Consider the following 21342-nt stretch of genomic DNA (forward strand, 5'->3'; position numbering starts at 1 on the left):
TTACACGCCAGTGCCCCAAACTATATCACGTTGTTTCACATCTCTAAGCCTTTGACCATGCTGTCCTTTCTCCCTAGAATCCCTTCGCCATCTCATTTGCCTGCATAACTTCAGCTCATTCTTTGAAACCTTGCTAAAACATTCTCTTCTGTGAGGTTCTTCATGTCCACCTCTTTTTTCTGAACTAATCACATCCTTATTCATATCACTTTCATTTCTTAGCCATACTTCTATAATGACACATATGGTATTGACCAAAAAATATTTACTCAGAAGCTCATCTCTACCTCTAAACTATTAAGCACCTGGTGTAGTGACTAGAAATTGTAGCCCATGTAGGGTGCCTGGGTGGCTCAGTTGTTAAGCGTCTGCCCTCGGCTCAGGTCATGATCCCAGCTTTCTGGGATTGAGCCCTGAATCGGGCTCCCTGCTCAGCGGGAAGCCTGCTTCTCCCTCTCCCCTGCCTGTGTTCCCTCTCTCGCTGCCTCTCTCTGTCAAATAAATAAATAAAATCTTTAAAAAAAAGAAAGAAAGAAAGAAAGAAAGAAAGAAAGAAAGAAAGAAAGAAAGAAAAGAAACTGTAGCCAATGAGCAAATGAAATACCTAAACCAAGGTGAATTTGTTTCAGTTGTAAGATAATATTTACTGACCATGATGAGGGGCCATTTATTGGGACTCAAATGGTAAGTTGCTAAAAAGGCTGTAATAATTGATTCTGAAGAAAATACAGATGAAGCAGATTGGAGAGTTGGCTGATTCGCCTCTGAGAATCAGGCCCAGCATTTATGAGGTAGAAACTGAGGAGTCCTGAGAGGTTCAGAGGGTTCAAGTCCTACAAGGACTTGGGTATTAGAAGAAACAATTAACTAATGCTACTGAGAAATCAGACAAGAAATCCCTGCAGCCTGGCATGATGTTCATTTGAACTTTGTTCATACTTTAGATTCCATTTGTTTTTTCATGTGGTTCCCATGCTCCTCTATCTTTCCCTAAAGGCATACTCATTTTTAAAGAACCTGTAATAAAAAGATCAGATAAACAATAACAATGACTGCTTTCTACTTATTGGAAATTCACACAATTTATACAAATGTATAAATGTCAGGAAGAATTATTAACCAAACACCACCCCACCTAGTTACTTGGTATCTTTCTTTTCTCACTTGATTATTTTTTTTTAAAGAACAAAGACTAAAGACTTGGCACTTTCTCCATAACTTTCATTATTCCTGACTATAACTGAATGGGAAATATTTCAATTAATTTTTCCATAGCACCACAACCACACCTTCATTTTTAACAGCCATCATTGCAATTAATGGTTCCCCATCTCCACCACTACCGCTATTATTAAATTGAATCTTCTTAGGATCTGCTTATCTCAGAGATCAATTTTAAGTTGGCTTATATACAAGCTCCTTAGTTTTTACAGTTCACATACACCACAAGAAATATAGTCCATCTGGATATAGGTTGTGCTCTTGGCTTTACATCTCCCAAGAAACAAACGACTCAACAACCCATTCTTAACTGAGAGACTGAAGTCCAACTGTGTAATTTCTGACCATTCACTCATTTAACAAAATCTTAGTGAGCTTCTACTGAGAGTAAGCACTAAAATACACACTGTAAATATTAATATACAAAGAACACATATTACCTTCAGGGAGCTCCAGTGAATTCACAGACAATGACAAATACCTGAGGTAGGGGTTATGTTGGAAGAGGCTAGAGAAATGAGAGGGTGCTCCAGGGATGACTCCCAGGAGGCATCCTAGAAGACCTCAAACTTAAGTAAGTTTTGAAGGATGAGGAAGAGTTAGGCCAAAGTCCCATAATGGGGAAGGGAATTCCAAGTGGCAGGAACCACAGATGCTAGAGCCTGAAAACATGATCCTCGTGGTGTTTTTAAAAAACTTCAGGCTTTTGAAGTAGCAGGAGGCTGGAATGTGCATGAAGGTGTAGAGAGAGATGGAGGTGGACTAGGAGACAGGCCCTGAGGGTCAACAGCCTCTTACGCCATGTTTAGATTTTACCCTGAAGATGATGGGAAGTCAATTCAGAAATTTTGCCAGGTGAGTAGCTGGATCAGGCTAGGTTTTTTAAAAAGTCATTCTGGCCCACGTGTAAAGGACACAGGAGAAGCAGCTAAGAGGTTATCATAGAAGCTCAGGTGAGATAGGGAATCCTGAGAGATGAGCCTGTTTGGGAGGGAAGGCATTGGGGCCACTTCGGGGCAAGCTGAGACAACCGCTAGAAAATCAAGTATACCATGCTTCTTGGTTTCTGTAGTTAAATAGTTTATCCTGCTACCCAGCCCTAATTTCAGTCTAAACTACATGCCGCCCTCACTGCAAGTAGTAAACCTGCCAGTGCACTGTAAGGCTGCTGCTAACTCGAGACTTCCCGTTTTGTAGTTTTATAGTAATATACCTGGCTGATGGAATTTGCACTGTGCTTGAAATATCCACACTGCAAAATCTGCTTTTGGAATTTCAATCACTTTTGATTTAGCCTTGAATCACAGCAGAAAAACTACGTCCTAGTTGTCTTGCTTCCTGGGAAGTTTGGTAAGAGGAAAAACAAAAAAACAAAAAACCCGCGTCATGGAAATCTTCCCCTAGGGCTATGTTTATTGGTCAGCGCTCTGCAGGGCACAAGAAGGTAAGGGCAGGAGGGGTAGAAACAAATCTTCTCTTCTGGGCATACCCAGATGTGAAGGAATGCAGTCCCTAGTGTTTTGGGTCAGACTGCCCACATACAGAAAATTAATAGGCAGCTACACAGCTTTGAAAATTGTATCATAAAGTCCTTCGCCATGATTTCTTATGGGAAAATTATTTTTGATAAACGCACTTTTGGATTGCTCATGTTTCTCCGATAATAATTCCATCACATATGTCAAGGAGTTACTATATATGTGTCTGGAAATGAGGAAAAAAAGATCTAAGCCAGAGATATTCTATTATAATTTAAAAAGAAAAAGTAATGGACATTCTTTTTATTCCATACTCTCTAACTTTTTGCATGTGAAAAAAGTATTGTCTCTAACTCCATCTTAAGGGTGAATGACCAAAATAAATCAATTTGATGTGAATGCCAAACAGTCTAAATAATGGGTTCTAATAACTAAACAAGCATGTTGGGTCTTTATTTAATGATTAAAAGCCAAACTGTCACAACATTTTCTTATGTGAATGGATGCAAAAAGTTTAGCAGTTCACTTTGTAAATTCCGATTTCCAAATTAATTTTGGAAAGTTTTAAGTATGATCAACTCTAAAACTTGTGATTCCCTCCTCAAAAGGAAACACTCCATTAACCCCTGATTTAACAGGCAAATTTAAAATCATAAGATTTTATAAGTCTAAGATTCTACTCAGAATATTAAGGATTAAACTAATGAAACTATAGTAACCACTAGTTCCTTAAAAGTTTACTTTAAATTTCTAAACATATATTACACAAAAATTAAGGAATATTTATGATGACTTCAAATAGTATACTAGGGAAATGTTAAGTATTACTTTCTGTTCATAAAACTCCAAAATGTAAATGCATTTCATATCTTCATAAAATCACCTTATATAAAAGGCCAATATGAAGCAACGCAAGAAATCAGCACATTTTCTACCCCTTGATAGTAGTGACTGGAAATAGAATTCTTGGGGAAAAAAATTAAATAACATAAAACAAGCTTCTTAGTTAGCAACTTTGGAGTTTCCTGGTCTGTTATGTGGTTGGACTATTGCTGGCTTGTCTGAGTTGGGGTGACCACCCATCTAGCACTCAATCCACATGCCCAGTCTTGTGGGTATCTTTCTGTTCTCATGTTTTTAAAGTCATGTTTGGTTTTTCACTGACCTCCTGTTATGGTGACCTTTAAAGCAAAAACATTACTACTCCCCCCATGGGCTATGTGTGATGTTGTAAATGTGAATTAAGTATTGGGCAGAAGGGAAAGAAAAAAAAAAAAAGTCTAAGAATCCATGTAGGAGGCCAAACAAATTGGGGGGAAATGCAAAAATCCAAATTGCAAACTTCTGAGAATTTCCCAGGAGCTTCATACCATTTCCACATTTTGAAAAGAATGTAGTAGGAAGTTTTACAAAACAGAGACTGATAGAAATAAAGAGATGAAACAGGGAAATGCAATTCATCTGTTGAAAACAAACAAACAAACAAAAAAGACAGTGTTTTTAAAAGTATATTTTATGTATAGTTACAACAGAGCCTAAATGTATGATATATTCCGATTGGTGTTATATGGCTTCTTAGGGCAACTAGGGTTTGGTCCCTGCTTACAACTGACGTATGGAATCCTAAAGCCAGGAAGGGGCTAGGGAATGGTCTCTTCCCAGAGAGGCTTTTGGGAGGAGAATCAAGTGGGATTTCTGATCTACCACCACCACGTATTCTTCTGTCCAAGTGGTGCTGCTCTTAACTCTTCACAGGTGCCATCCTTTGAACCAAGTGTTTCAGGGTGTTGAAGGAAAAGTCTGTAATTACTAATCTAGCCTGGAACTCCAACAGATAAATTTACTGCAGGTAATAGAGTACCAGATTTGAGAATACAATCCCTTTCTCCTAACTGCTTCTCCAGGTTTTGTTTCTCTACTTCATGGTACTCAAATGAATTCAGCCAACAAATAAGAAGAGATCGTCACTACATAGTATAGTTAGGCAATTGCCTAACTTTCCTCTTAGATATTCTATTCTTTTTGTCGGCTTAGACTTTTAATTGTTTTATTTTGAAACTCTGAGCCAGATTTGTTTTTTTTTAATTTATTTTGAGACTTGTAGCTGACATGACTAGTAACCTACTCAATATACATTTATACTTTATTCCTTACTAACAAAACCAGTTTAGTTGGGGGTTACAACGGTGATCACTCAAAAGCTCTATTTACCAGCCTCTGTTACAGGTGGGTTCTGCCTATGATGAAGTTCTGCCAATAAAAGGTAAGCAGAAGTTACTGGGTGGGGCTGACTGGGCTAGCACACACCTCTGTCCTTTCCCTTTCCATATTCTTTCTGCCTAACATGGTCACGGTTGTGCAGAACATCGTCTGTCACAACAGTGGAGCAGAAAGAGTCCTAAGCAGCTACATGCAAAAGAATGAAAGTTGACCACTATCTCACACCATACACAAAAATAAACTCCAAATGGATGAAAGACCTCGATGTGAGACAGGAATCCATCAAAATTCTAGAGGAGAACATAGGCAGCAACCTCTACGACATCGGCCAAAGCAACCTTTTTCATGATACATCCCCAAAGGCAAGAGAAACAAAAGATAAAATGAATTTATGGGACTTCATCAAGATGAAAAGTTTCTGCACAGCCAAGGAAACAGTCAGAAAAACTAAGAGGCAGCCCACGGAATGGGAGAAGATATTTGCAAATGACACTACAGATAAAGGAGTGGTATCCAAGATCTACAAAGAACTTCTCAAACTCAATACACGAGAAACAAATAAACAAATCAAAAAATGGGCAGAAGATATGAACAGACACTTTTCCAATGAAGACATACAAATGGCTAACAGACACATGAAAAAATGTTCAAAATCATTAGCCATCAAGGAAATTCAAATCAAAACCACACTGAGATACCACCTTATGCCAGTTAGAATGGCAAAAATAGACAAGGCAAGAAACAACAATTGTTGGAGAGGATGTGGAGAAAGGGGATGCCTCCTACATTGTTGGTGGGAATGCAAGTTGGTACAGCCACTCTGGAAAACAGTGTGGAGGTCCCTTAAAAAGTTAAAAATTGAGCTACCCTATGATCCAGCCATTGCACTACTGGGTGTTTACCCCAAAGATACAGACGTAGTAAAGAGAAGGGCCATATGCACCCCCAATGTTCATAGCAGCATTGTCCACAATAGCTAAATCGTGGAAGGAGCCGAGATGCCCTTCAACAGATGACTGGATTAAGAAGTTGTGGTCCATATATACAATGGAATATTACTCAGCTATCAGAAAGAACGAGTTCTCAACATTTGCTACAACATGGACGGCACTGGAGGAAATAATGCTAAGTGAAATAAGTCAAGCAGAGAAAGACAACTATCATATGATTTCTCTCATCTATGGAACATAAGAACTAGGATGATCGGTAGGGGAAGAAAGGGATAAAGAAAGGGGGGTAATCAGAAGGGGGAATGAAACATGAGAGACTATGGACTATGAGAAACAAACTGAGGGCCTCAGAGGGGAAGGGGATGGGGGAATGGGATAGACTGGTGATGGGTAGTAAGGAGGGCACGTATTGCATGGTGCACTGGGTGTTATACACAACTAATGAATCATCAAGCCTTACATCGGAAACCGGGGATGTACTGTATGGTGACTAACATAATATAATAAAAAATCATTAAAAAAAAAAAAAAGAAAAGAAAGAGTCCTAAGGCATGTGAGACACATAGAACTAACAACACACTAGCCCTAGACCCTTAGGCATTCCTCTCAGTTGGTTATTGTTTGTTTTTGTTTTTGTTTTTTTTAAAAGATTTTATTTACTTATTCGACAGAGATAGAGACAGCCAGAGAGAGAGGGAACACAGGCAGGGGGAGTGGGAGAGAAAGAAGCAGGCTCATAGCGGAGGAGCCTGATGTGGGGCTCGATCCCGTAATGCCGGGATCACGCCCTGAGCCGAAGGCAGACGCTTAACCACTGTGCCACCCAGGCGCCCCTCAGTTGGTTATTGTCAATCATAGTCCTACCTATGGTACAAAAATTACAATTCTACACCTTGGACAAAAATGGGTAAAAATTCTTTAATTTCTCCCACAGCTTAAAAGTAGCATAATAACAGCACCCCAAATGTGTGAAGTTTTTTCAATAGAAATTTATCATTTGTTGGTAATGACATAGTTTGAATCTTCTACTCTCATTTTTAAAAAGAATCGCAAATTCTGAATATGATAGGGCCACAATATTTGCTTGATATGCGGAAAAACACCTTCGTGGGAAATTGCTGTGAAAACAAATCTCTGTGCGGTAAACTGATTTTAATCAGATTCCACGAAGGAAAAGACCTGTACTCGTCCAATATTCTGATTTATAAACTGTGTCTAAAAAGAAACGCAGTTTTATTCTTTTCCCGAAGATAATATCTATTTATTAATAGCAAACATTGTAAGGGTCTGTTCCCTTATCTTAATTAAATATATAAATCACAGAGCATCAGACCCCTGAAGAAGTTTTTTATATATTTAAACTTTTTTCCAGTTTTATTGAGAAATAATTGATCTATATCACTGTATAAGTCTAAGATTTGATTTCCATGTATTATGAAATAATTGTCACAATAGGTTCAGCTAACATCCATCATGTCATATAAATACAATAAAAAGAAAAAAAAAATGTCCTTGTGGTGAGAACTCTTAGGATTTACTCTGTTAACAGAATTGCTGTATATCTTACAGCAGTGATAGCTATAGTCACCATGTTGTACGTTACATGCCTCGTGCTTATTTATATCTTATAAGCGGAGTTTGTACCTTCTGACCACCTTCTTTCAATTTCCCCCCCTCCCCCCCCAACAACCACCACAAATCTGATCTCTTTTTCTATGAGTTCGGTGGTTTTTTATCTTTCTTTTTTAGATTCAACATATGAGTGAGATCATAAGGTATTTGTCTCTCTCTGTCTGACTTCTTTCACTTATCGTAATACCTTTAAGGTCCATCCATGTTATAGATCGCAAATGATAGGATTTCCTCTTTTTATGACCTAATAATATTCCATTTACATATATGATATATGTGTGTGTGTGTGTGTGTGTGTGTAATAATAATCTGAAGAAATTTCAATGATACATTATCCCATCTTTTCCTTTTCAATGGGAAAGAGAAAAACAAAGAAAGGCAAGAGGAACTAAAGTGATATTTAACTATTCACTATTCACTGGATTCTTTCTCAAATAAAAGAACTTTATTAAGTAGTAGAAGAAGAAAGTACTTCTACTTGCTTAGCATTCTCCTTCTTTACCTTTTATCTTGACCTCCCCTCGCCAGTGAGGATGGCCTTTCTTCCCCCACATAACTCCTCCCTTCCTTTAACCTGGCTAACTGCAACTCAGCCTTTCAGACCTAGGCATGGTTTCACCCAGAAAGCTGTCCCTGACTCCCCCCCACCACCACCACCATGTTCAGCTCCTGGCCAGGTGAGGAGCTTCTGCTTTCTGCTGGCTGCACACTGTGCATACCACCATCACCTCACTTACCTCAGATCCTAGTAATCTGGGTATGTCCTTCCTTTCCCAAAAGACAGGGAACTCCTGAAGAGTGAGGGCCAAATCTGTCTGCTCCAGCATGCAGCATGGAATCTGACAGAATAAACTTTTCCTACTACTTTCCTTTTAGAAAAAGTACACCAGTGAAGCCTAGTGCAAGGAGGACAAATGCTCAACCAGTGAAATCTTACTCAGCTCTTTCATGCTTTTGAAACCCTCTCTCCTATCGACTGCCATCCTACAGCCAAACAGATGTCCAAAAGTTCAAAAGGTCACAAAAGGTCACAAAGAAGTTTGGTAATGGTGGAAAAGTTATAAACAACCCATTTTAATGTATGGTAGGACAATACAAAGTACACGGTGTTGTCTTTTGGGGGGCATAAGAATTTAATTATAAGGAGCAAATAGGGGCAGTTAAATAAACAGAACACCCTCGATAAAATCACTTGTGAAAGTGTCTGGTTACTCAGGTTTGGTTTCCAAGCATACTATGAAAGATACGGCTTTTTAAATTAATAGGTTAATCTAGGCTTAAGAAAGGAAGATACAATGGAAAAAGCACTGATGCAAAATGCAGCAGGAAATCATCTCTTGGAGGAAGCATATTTCCTAGAACAGAGATAAGGGAAACTAGAATGTTCCAAATGATATTCGTAAGATAACATATTAAATTTGTTATTTACCACATCAACTATAATTTAGTTGAAGAGATTTCTAAATGAGAGTTTGCTGGTAATTTCCCCCACCTCTTTCTTAATGATGCTCTTTTTCCATTCATCATATTTTAAATGATTCTATAAATAGTTTTTTTTTATGTTAAAAAATAGTTTTCTCTTTAAAACGGAGTATTAAAAGGGGGTCTTACATAAAATATCCTACAGAGTGAAATATTAGGAAATAATATAACCAAATAATTGATATAGTCATTTTAATTGCTACCTTGTTATCTGTGACCTAGTTTGCTTAGTGGTTTTTATGGAGCCTGATTCTCTGATTTACTGGAGAATGTTACATTCAGAATGGATGTTAAGAATATTTTGATCTCTCTTTCAGTTCTATTGGATTGACACTATTTATGTAAAAACAAATCAGGCCACTAAAACTCACTTTTAGTATTTTTACTAGACAGCAAGTTTTTATTAAATTGGATTTAATAAAGAGGAAAAGCAATTTTTTCTATAATTATTATTCCCTATAAAGTATGTATACGAAGGCAGACAAGAGAGAAAATTATCTTATCATAGTCCCTTGGAAGAGTATTGCAAACAATCAAACAAAATTAACCTAAACTCCATTTTTTTCTTTACAAACTAAAAGCAAGCCTACCAACATTTACAGCTAGGATTAGGCTGCAGGTCTTACCTTCGTTTTCTACTCCTTATAGCCGATCTTTAGTCTGCAAATTCTTCTTGAAAACACTCATCTCTCTGAGTCATCCCATGTAACCAAAACGCAAAATGGCATTCATTTGTGATTTGTCCATTCCTGATGCAACCAGTCCATTCCCAGCAGGTGGAAAGGCCTAGATGAAAACTGTATAGAATTGTGAAATCACTGCAGGTAATTAGGCTTTCTCATGAACTGCAGTGAGAATAATAATAAACAATTAATGACAGGTGAAGAGAGAAAAGACAAAGAACAGAGCCTTGTGAGACACGCACGGAGGCACACGCACACATACGTAGGCACCTGTGGCATGGCAATGATGCAAAGATTCTCAACAGTGTCCTAGATCAGCCCCCTCATTTGACGGTTATCACTTAGATGTGACTGCTTGTCTCTCCAGGAAGGATGAACACTCAGTCTGAGGTATGGACCCATTCCTCAATATTTTGTTTCTTTGTGCCAGGATGTCTGTGTGAGCACCATGCTTGAACCTTTACATGAGATTATAAGGATAAAGCAAGAAATTAAGCCAGATCATCAGAGGCTTATACCAAATATCATAACCAAAGACCATCATAAAAAACAAGCTGTATAAATGGTGACATTGTTTTCATCACTTCTAGTAACTGGTTTGTGAGATGAATGGCTGTTCTAGTTTCTTTCTTCAGCTTGGCTGCTAGGAAATCAGTCATCATCGTCATTAAATTCACATCTAGTCTCACTGTGTTTTCTTTCTTATCCTGGTCTTCCCTTTGGCTATGTAATATCTTTTTCAATGGATTTAAGTCATTTTTACTTACTTCATTGTATTTCCTTTGTGAATCATTTGATTCTTCAGTAAAAGACCAGAAAGGAAAGAATGAGAGGGAGGCAAGGAGCAAGGGAGTAGTAAGTGTGTGTTCTGGACTATGGGGTTCAGTCAGGCCCAGGCTGGAATTCCACTACTTCCCAGCTTTTTGATTTGGGGCAAGTCACCTAATTTAGACTTTAGTTAACTGCTCTGACCTCAAATTCATCTAAAACAGGGGGATATTACTATTTACCTCAATGGAGAAAATACAGTAGGAGATCAGTATCTAAGTCACTGTGTATGTGTGTGTATTATAGATGAAACTGTGCATATAGATATAGTTCATATATACAGTGAAGTATATATGTGTGTATTTATACACACACACACACACACACACACACATACATACAACCTCTTCCTCTCACTCCCCCTGCCCCAGCACAAACACACACACAAAGTTAATTATGATCTACAGACTATATTGGAAGCAAGCCTAGGAAATAAGCCATTTTATTAAAGCATAATTTGGATAATCCCTGTATTAAAAAGAAACCCAAAAGAAACTCCTCTCTTTGGGTCCCCCACCTGCCTGTCTGCTACAACAATCATCGCCACGGTCACCACTGACCTATTGCAGACAGTTAATCAAGAGCAGAGAGAGCAGCTTTCACAGTACAAGTAGGTACTTGTTCTCAACTTTTTAAAGTTCATAATTCAGTCTTACTGTCATTTCTTTCCTCTTGACGGTACTTTTATGAAAGGTAAAGCTGAACAGAAAGAAAACCAGAGTCATTAACTGTTTGAAAGTTTAATGTGCTACCAAACCAGAATTAGATGTGATAATGAAGTTTCCACTGCTGAAAGCAGACTTTGCTAACTGATGTATGTAGTGAGAAGGTGGCCACATAACCAATGAAAATAAAAAATATGCTCATTTTTTATAATTCTCATTCATTTTGCTTGTTTGTTTAAACTGGCCAAACACCAAATTAGACTTCAGTTAAGATACTTTTTTTTTTTAAAGATTTTATTTATTTATTTGACAGAGATAGAGACGGCCAGCGAGAGAAGGAACACAAGCAGGGGGAGTGGGAGAGGAAGAGCAGGCTCCCAGCAGAGGAGCCCAATGTGGGGCTCGATCCCATAATGCCGGGATCACGCCCTGAGCCGAAGGCAGGCGCTTAACCGCTGTGCCACCCAGGCGCCCCCAGTTAAGATACTTTTTAAAAGTAGATTTAGTAAAGTTCTACTTGTTTCTTTTTGAAAATATATGCTCTACATTTATAGGATAAGATGTTGATCAAGTAACCTTATATCTAGAGACATGGAGAACATGTAGATGGATCAAGATTTATGGTTTAACTTGCTCAACTTTATTCAAATAGCCATCTAATTAATTGGTCAGAAGAGCCATTAACATCACCAGAATCCAGGGGCAAAGAACGCTTTGCCCTATGAACGCCACTCCCCAGCCTGGCATTCCAGGTACATCTAAATAGGATTCTGATTTACTTTTCTAATTACTTCAATTTCTGTTTTCTGTGCTCAGCGTTGTCAAAATGGATCATTAGTTGTCCCTCAGATACAACACATTTCTTTTCTACCTATTTGTCTTTGCACATACTATTCTCTCTTCCTAAACTCCTCAGCCACTGCCTGTACTTGTGTCCCCTCCTCCGGGTGCAGACGCCCCCAGTACCCTGTGTGCTGCTTCCACTCAAGCATCTCTCGCACATCACCATCTGCTGAAATTAGACCCACTTAAAGTTCACTTACGCTGCCCTTGTCTCAAGAAATTATTCCTTCCTGCCCACCCCCAGCTGACCCAATCTCTTTCTCCTATTCATTCAGAATCAATTTGCTTTAACTCTTGTATGTCACTTTTCACGGGTGTTGGCACATAGGAGCTCATTTACCATATGATGAGAGAATCAATGAATTATAGGTTATATTGCACTTTCATGTACCCCTAACCTTCTACTCCTCTTTAGCTTATAAGCTTCTTAATGGCAAAGATGGAGTTGGTGGGAGGAGGGTGCTTATTAATCTTTATAACCTTTAAATTATCTAATAGGTTCATTGACCATAATGAACACTTGATAAATATTTCTTGAATTGCATGATTAAACTGGGTCGACTGGGCTGGGCTTGGTTAGAAGTGCCTCGGGATCACCCCTTGATTTATCAGGAGCAGCGCTAGTGATGCAAGAGGTAATTTTCTTTGCTGAATCATAACTGAGTTTATAACACACTAAGATTTGGAAGGTACCATTTTTCAAATTAAATATAAAAACAATAACCTTTCTGTTTGTAACATTTTAAGTTCTCCTGGCTCCTTTCAGGCATGGGGGCATTTCTGTAAGGTGTTGACCTAAATTTCTTCTGACCTAATTTCCTTGTTGCAAAAGGAATTCGGTGCAGCCAGCCCCCACTGCGGAAAGGTTTTGTTCTATATCACTGTCACATTTCAATGACAAATGGGATGAACTTTGTTAGCCCTTTTGAGATTTCAGAATAGCTCAGGATATTCCCCTCTAAAATCTAAGAGGATTTCAGTGATTTGTCCTGCAGGCTACAGAATGTAAAGGACCTCCCTTTGTCCTGCGCATTCCCCTAAGCAGTCAAGCTTCCCCCCGTGGAAGTACCAGAAACTACACACACATGTTTTTACTGCACAGCAGCTGAAGAGAAGGTTGTGATGAAATGGAGAAGAATGGAAGTGGCAAAAACAGCCCACTGGGCTCTCAAATCAAAACAAAGAGAGAAAGGTTTCTTGGCACTGATCAACTGTACTCTGGTTCTAGTCCCACGTATTTTGAAGTAAAACCAAACTAACCCCTATTCCTATGATAGGGAAAAATAGATATCCTCTTAAAGACACAAATAAGGCAAAAAAAAAAAAAAACCCTATTTTTCCGACTACAGTGTGAGCGTATGTACATACTTGTGTGTACATGTAGTGGAGAAGGGGTAAGCTGGTGGAAGAATAGGATTTGGCTTGATTCGGTAGCTCTACAAGTCAAAAGACAATAGGAATATAATAAAAATTCTTTCGAGTTTTTAAAGAAAAGACAAGACAGTCTTCTATTAAGAACAGCTTCCTTGAAGAAGCATACACTTCCAAGTGAAAGGGCTTCTTTCGGATGCTGTTACTAACCAGTGACCATTATCTGATTCGTGTATTCACACACAGCTTCCACGTGAAATAGACTGATTTTAAGATTCAGAATTTTACTAATCGTTTAAGTAATATATATAGTACATGTGCTTTAAAATGCTTAAGATTACTGGAATTCTCTCATAGAGATCATAAATTATAACTCAAAAACGTTACTCCATTATTTCCATTTGGTAGTAAGACTCCTGGAAGACCTTAAGGGGCCACACCCTGCCAGTTGGTGATGTGGTCAGCACAGTGTGGAGGAGGTCACAGAGAGCAGCTGTCCCAGTAACTTAGCCCAGCCTACGTGGTAACATGAAAGAGAATAAAAGGAGGAAAAAAATTCTGACAAATGAAAGCAAGAGAGTCCGTTTCAAAAGAAAAAAGATGTATGAAAAGCAATGGACAATAAAAAGTACCCGAGGTGGGTAAAAGTTGTTTCTAACAAAAGACCAGGAGGAAAGTAAGTCCGAAGAGGAAAGGAAAATTTAACCACTCAAAAAAAGGCTGAATATCTTTAGAGGAACTCCCCCAAGAGTGAAAAAAATCACAAGCAGAGTGAAAGACGCATCTAGATGACAGGTTATGTATAAAGAAAGCAGCCAAATCAACAAACACTTGTTACAAAGAACCTACTGGGGCAGACACTGATCTGGGTGCTGGGGAGGCCATGGTGACCAAAACAGACACACCCACCACCAATATGCTATTTCGCCAAGACTGTGTTACCCGATGGCCAGAAAAAAATTGATTATCTAGACTTGCATTTCTTATGTTATGGCCTGGTACACAACATTAAACCAAAAGCAGAGAAATGAGAGAAAGAGGATGCAAATAGGTAATAATACTATTTGGTTGGGTTTTGAGCACAGAGGACTAGTATATTATACAGATCAGACAGAATAGATTATCTCCTAAGAGCTCTCACCTGAATCCCTAAATAGATGATCTACTAAAGGAGAAAAGGAGGGAAATCTTTTGTAAAATCAAAGGAAATTATTATTCCGGGAAGTGGTTTTGGCAAAAGAATTTCTTGGCATATTTCTGTGACTTGTAAAGGATTTCCTAGTGGAAAGTAAAATTTGAAAAGTTAAATTGCCCATGAGGAAATGGTCTCAGCAGATGCCATTACAAAATGGCACAGAAGAAGTTGTATGTAAATTAAAGACCTTGCCAGAGTCTTTTGAATCTCTTTGGTATCTTCTCTTTCTATTTAAGGACTTAGCATGACCCCTCCACCTCAATTCGTGTAGGATGAAGTAAAACTTTTTTTTTTAAAAGATTTATTTATTTGAGAGAAAGCGCACGTGCACATGCACACACACACATGAACGAGCGGGCGAGGGGGCGAGGGGGCAGAGGAAGAGGGAGAGAAGCAGACTCCCTGAGCGCAGAGCCTAGTGCAGGGCTCGATCTCAAGACCCTGAGATCATGACCTGAACCGAAACCAAGAGTCGGATGATTAACTGACTGAGCCTCCCAGGCACCCCTAAAGTAAAGCTTTTAATAACCAATTTACTTGGTAACCTGAAAATACACGTGAACTCCTATGTAAGTTCTGTGGGGAACTTTAAAGTTGTTTCTTCTAGCTTTCCATGATTGTCTCTCATGGAATCTATTCAAGGAACAAATGACCTCAGGCTGTTAGGGTTTATTTACCTAGCATGGCATCCTGGCACCCTGCCCCTCTGCTCCTGCTGCAATCGATGCACACCTGCTACTCCAGGGTCTTCTATCAAACACATGGAAAGAACAACTTCTGAAATCCATTTTTAAGTGACCAAGAACAAGGATGACAATTTGAAGTAAAGCTGGGTCAAATTTAGCTCTTCATAAAATTGGCTGGGCCTGCCTCTGCTCAGGGGAAAGCCTTGCTAAATCTCCACTTTCAGAAGCCACACTAGATTGAACAATCAGACTGTTTGAAAAACCCATCATCCCACAAGGATTTGTGAAGTGTTGAGCGTCTGGCACACGGGTGTTCTGAATAAAAGGATTTTGCCAGGAGTTTTGAGATCAGAGATCCATGATTAACTCTGACTGCCTGGATCAATAAAGATTGTTTTCCTTTGAAACAGAGTACCTATAAAATTATGTAATTTGAGGTATAGGAAAATCATTGCCGAATGAGCAAAGAGTACTTTGCTGCCCACAGAATCCATTTGGTAATAATTTCAGCATGAAAAGTAAGACCATTATTTTGATAGGACAAATGCACTTGAAAGTCACGAAAGATTATATCGGTTAAAAATTATATTTGCATAAAATACGTTTTCAGCACAAACTCACTCAGGTGTAGCACTAGTCACACCAGAAATGCAATTCAGTGTGAGCTATTTCCTAAAGGAAAAGTACATGTGAGAATTTAGATTATTTTGTCTAGCACAGCTGCTGCTTGTACTGCAAAAGCAGAGATGCAGCTGATGACAAGGTAGAATGGAACTTGGCACCTCTGCTGGCATCCAGCCAAGAATACAGAATGTTTTAGCCAGTCTGTGCCATGTGATCCATTTCTTAATTGTTGATAACATATAATTAGGACAATCTAAGCCTAGTTTAATGAATGCAATAAGTTAAACTGCAGTGCTTGACTATACTTGGATAGACTTTGTTAGTCTTGGAGCATGGAATTGCAGAGTAACATTTTATAAACAGTACAAAATGGAATCTTCCCTTTACAAACTATCAGCCTAAAATTATGGCCGACATCCTAACCCACAGTATAAATTCTGTGCACTGTATAAATGTCAACTGATATTCATGGCCAATGTGCCCAAAATAAATTTTCCCCTTGAAGATTTTAAAGGTAAGATTTATGTGAAGAAATTGGTCACATATTTAAAAATGACAGACTACACGTTCTGCTAATCAGTTATCAACCTGATTTATTTTGACAGACTTCTTTCTAAGATGATCAGAGCTCAGTCTAGTGTACTACACGTTTTTTAAAATGCAATGATTTTCTTGAAAATAATGAATTATTAACTTTTTATTAAAATAGACTCATTGCATTCACCTTTACACACCCCCTATTACTTACTGGTAGGTTTTGTAAAAACATTGTCATTGTAAAGCGTGCAAAAGACCTGTACTTATGCCATAAATAAATTCAGCTGAATTTTTCCTATCTCTGGTAAAAGAGTTATTTTTTCCTAAGGGGTTAAAAGTCTCACCTAGATATAAAATAATATGAGGAATGAAAAGTTTTGGGGGAAAAATGCATTTTAGCTTTTGATCAAAAAAAAATTTTTTAAGGGAAGCTCTGTTTATCCACAGCATGCATGCTTTCTCTGATTGTTTTTTTTTCCCCATCTTTAAATTTGTTCTAATGTTATCAGAATTGATTTTTAGTCTCAGTCATCCCAAAGGAACTGTCTTGAGTGAAGCTCTTATCGGGGAACTGTAATGAAGAATCAGCTTGCAAAGCTGTTACTATGGTGCTCACATATCTGAAGAAATTTTTAGTGGAAATAAAATTCCAAAGCACTAAATTTAGAGGTATTTCATTTCCTAGTAAGAGGTATAAAAATAGTACTACTAGATACAATTTAAATTCCAAGGGGGAGATATTTATTTCTGTACAATCCTCAACCATGTACATTCTAGAAAGCTAGTTCTTTTCACGGGCCTTGAGACAAATTAAAAATCATGTTAACTAATTCCCTCTTAGGCCACACAAAGGATGATATGTTAAAAAAAAAAAAAAGGAGATTTTAGACAACCTGTGGAATGGGAAAAAGTATTTGCAAATTGTATATGTAATAAGGAGTTAATATCCAAGATATATAAAGACCTCATGCAACTCAGTAACAAAAGAACAAAATCACCCAATTAAAAAATGGGCAATGGACTTGAATAGACATTTCTCCAAAGAAGATACAGGAAAAACTGTTCAATGTAACTAGTCATTAGGAAAATGCAAATTAAAACCACAATGAGGTATCACCTCATACCTGTTAGAATAGCCATCATCAAAAAGACAAGAGATAAGAAATGCTGGTGAGGATGGGGAGAAAAGAGAACCTTTGTGCACGCTGCTGGGATTGTAAATTGGTACAGCTACTATGGAAAAGAGCATAGAGGATCTTCAAAAAATTAATAATAGGGGCGCCCGGGTGGCACAGCGGTTAAGCGTCTGCCTTCGGCTCAGGGCGTGATCCCGGCATTATGGGATCGAGCCCCACATCAGGCTCCTCTGCTATGATCCTGCTTCTTCCTCTCCCACTCCCCCTGCTTGTGTTCCCTCTCTCGCTGGCTGTCTCTATCTCTGTCGAATAAATAAATAAAATCTTTAAAAAAAATTAATAATAGGGGCGCCTGGGTAGCGCAGTCGTTATGCGTCTGCCTTTGGCTCAGGGCGTGATCCTGGCGTTCCGGGATCGAGTCCCACATCGGGCTCCTCGGCTGGGAGCCTGCTTCTTCCTCTCCCTCTCCCCTGTTGTGTTCCCTCTCTCGCTGGCTGTCTCTCTGTCACATAAATAAATAAAAAATCTTTAAAAAAAAAATTAATAATAGAACTATCATATTATCTAGTGATTCCACTTCTGGAAATAGATCCAAAGGAAACAAGAACACTAACTTGAAAAGATACCTGCACCTCTATGTTCACAGTAGCATTATTTACAATAGGCAAGAAAAGAGTGGATAGAAAAATTGTGAGATATATGTATATCACAATATGTAATGGAATATATATATATATTATATGGAATATTATTCAGCCATAAAAGTGAGGAAATCCTACCATCTGTGACAACATGGATGAAACTTGAAGGCACTATGCTAAGTAAAATAAGTCAGAGAAAAACAAAACTGTATGATCTCACTTATATGTGGTATGTAAAAAACAGAAATAAAACTGTCAAACTGAATTACCAGAATTGGAAGGAGGGGAGAAGGGGAATTGGAGGAAGGTGGTCAAAAGGTATAAGCTTCCGGTTATGAGATAAATAAGTACTAAGGATGTAATATACACCATGGTGACCTGCTTTATGATACACAGGAAAGTTTTTAAGAGAGTAAATCCTGTGAGTTCTTAACACATGAAGAAAATTTTTTTTCCTTTTTTTCCTTCTTTTTATTGTATCTACATAAGCTGACAGATGTTAGCTGAACCTATTGTGGCAATCATTCCACAATATATGTAAATCAAACCATCATTGTGTATGCCTTAAACTTAGACAGTGATGTCTGTCAATTATTTCTCAATAAAACTGAAGAAAAAAGGAGATCTTCATTTTCACATTTTCATTAGTGCTGCTTTTAAGATAAAACTTCACAAAGTGAAGACATAACTATGTGAAAATGTAGTATTTTTCAGATATTAAGAAAAAGGTTTTGACGATGATACATAACTGTAGTTTTAGATAATAGACTGTATACCAACTCACAGGGTAGAGAGTTAGAGAATGTCATCAGTTCCCTGGCGTGGTTGCTAAAAAGCTCAGGTTTAAGACACAACTTCCATTAGAAGCAATAATTACTATGTGTGCAACAGGTAACAGGACCCCCTTTTCCAAAAATAAAAATGTCCAGAAATGATGACCAATTATAGTCCTGAAATTAAAGTAATTATAAGCATCATATGTAAATACGCTTCTTCCTCTGCCCACTATTAAAATACGTATCAAATTCCTCAAGGCAAGTTGCAATTCCAGAGGTGCTGTCTAAGTTACTACATGCAGAGGAAGAAATTTTTTTAAATCATCTTTAAATTTTTAAGATTAAGTCATCAAAAACAGCAGAAAAAAAGCCTATAATAATATTACATGAGTGAGAATATTACATTACATCTGTACTTCTAAGTTCATAAGAAAAAAAGAGGAACTGGCGTCTCTCAAGAAACAAGACTACAGCCGTTACAGACCCACACTTTTATATGACTAATAGATACACATATAATTATTGAAGAGAAGGGAAAAACAGGTACTGCCATAATTCTTCCATCCATTATATGTAATTTTATATATGCTTATTTGGATGAAAAACTTTAAAACGTTAAGGTTTGACAAGTGCAATAAAAAAATGGTGCTGGACTTAAGCCGTTCGGAGCACACAAGAGAGAAGAGAAGGGTTCATGTTATAATTGCCTTTTATCTGTTCTTACAAACTGTCTTTCAAAGAAGTTATTCAGAAAAGCAAACCACAGCGCCATCGTCTAAATTAAAATGCAAACCTCACATTAACACAAATAAATGTGTCCATAATTTCAGAGATTATTTTAGGAAATGTGGTCCATTATATGTGTTTCTTTTATGATGAGTTTCGAAGTTGGGGGAAATTTTGGCTCATAATTAGCATAGAATACCAAAACTAAGAGATATAATGCAGTGCAATAATGGGTAATTTCCACTATTCTTCTACAAATATCTAATTCAATACTTCTAATTATCAGTTTGCACCATGAAGGAAATATTCCTTCGAGTAAAGCAAATTTAGAGCTTTTATTAAAGAATTCACACGATTTTCTAGGTACACTTTTCATGTTACCATAATTTAATTTTCACCTCTATTTGACAAGGCCTGCTTCAAATACTGAAATCTAATGGGGGAAAAAAGTATAAAAGAAGTGCGTTTATTTTGCTATCACATAAAACAGAACTCTAAACTGTAGCATTCATAAAATAAAATTTACTAAAGCTTTTTTTCCCTGACAAAACACTTAGAAAACAATCTCTAAAAATGCCAGTTTAAAAACAGCCTAAGAATATTACACTGTAAAAGTCACCTTTTTGTTAATTCGTTATTTATTGATAAAAGAAGTGTTTGCCTGTTTTTCTTGTCACAGTGGCTGTAATTATTTCTTTTTTTTTTTTTAACAGGCTGTATTCTAAATATAATCTACTAGTTTTTAACCCACTTATAGCTCACAATAAAACCAGCTTTCCACCTTTCCTACTTGCTAGACAAAATGGATTAGAAAGTGATTCGTGTGTTAATTTTACCAGAAGCTAGACAGTATAAACTGCATATTCAGCTACACAGATTTCTGGACTTTTGATTGTAACTTTGTAACTGCACTAGGGATGGTATTTTGCAAATATTAAACCAATGCATTTCATGGCGTTTCCTAAATCACATTGTCTTTGTAGCTTCTCACCTTCAAAGCAGAGCCAGAAAACTTACTTCCCTAGACCAGGAAAGGATAAGAACGTAATTTGCAAGCAAGCCTTTGTGGAGAGTGCATTGATTTGCTAATTCTTTTAGTTCCTACTTAACATTTCAAGGACCCCCAGCCTGGAGAATTCAATCTAGAATTTTCATTATGAAGAGAGGGTACCTTCCACCTAAGAACTCTCCAGGCCGTGCTGCTGGCTGCTTTCTGGTAGAGAGGCTCAGGACAACCAGGAAGGGAAGTAAAGCCTACCTCTTCTGTTTCTGGGGGCTGAGGATGATAGACTATGGAAAGTCATCTGAGACTGCCTCCCAATTTCCCTTTCTGGCTTTCACTCTTAGTGGTAAGGTACAGGAAGCCCAAGGAAAGAGTGACTTCAAATTCCCTATCAACTAGAATGAACCTTCCCCACACCCTGGGGTGGCCCCACATGGTGACTTCCTGAGAGTTCATCTGTTGGCTTTGAGGAATGACTTTCCTAGACTCTGCTTTGTTTCACTCTGGCTTGGATTGAAACCAGGCATTCCCACAGCACCCCACCCTAAACCCATAGGGAACTAAGGAGGCAGCTGAGTTAAAAGCTAGTAAGCAAGATGCCTCCATGGTAGAGGGTCAATAGGGCCTTTCCACCAGGGAGCTATA

The 21342-nt window shown here is 38.0% G+C and overlaps 1 protein-coding gene across 31 annotated transcripts in view; it reads right to left on the bottom strand.

The window, feature by feature from the left end:
* The window catches only part of LOC123791494 (uncharacterized), a 132913-nt gene that overhangs the window by 69710 nt on the left and 41861 nt on the right, over positions 1-21342 (bottom strand). For 22 of the 31 annotated variants that reach the window (XR_015724415.1, XR_015724407.1, XR_015724412.1 and 19 more), the window contains 3 exons: positions 11055-11193; positions 9937-10124; positions 9610-9780 (listed from right to left, as the gene is read on the bottom strand). The gene's annotated coding sequence lies outside the window, so the exon portion shown is untranslated. Of the gene's footprint in view, positions 1-9609; positions 9829-9928; positions 10125-11054; positions 11194-21342 lie in introns of all 31 variants that reach the window. The other 9 variants (XR_015724420.1, XR_015724419.1, XR_015724416.1 and 6 more) reach the window with 6 other exon arrangements.

The sequence above is a fragment of the Ursus americanus genome, chromosome 5 (genome assembly GCF_024610735.1).
Source record: "Ursus americanus isolate L20-20 chromosome 5, mUrsAme1.1.p, whole genome shotgun sequence".
Classification (NCBI taxonomy): domain Eukaryota; kingdom Metazoa; phylum Chordata; class Mammalia; order Carnivora; family Ursidae; genus Ursus; species Ursus americanus.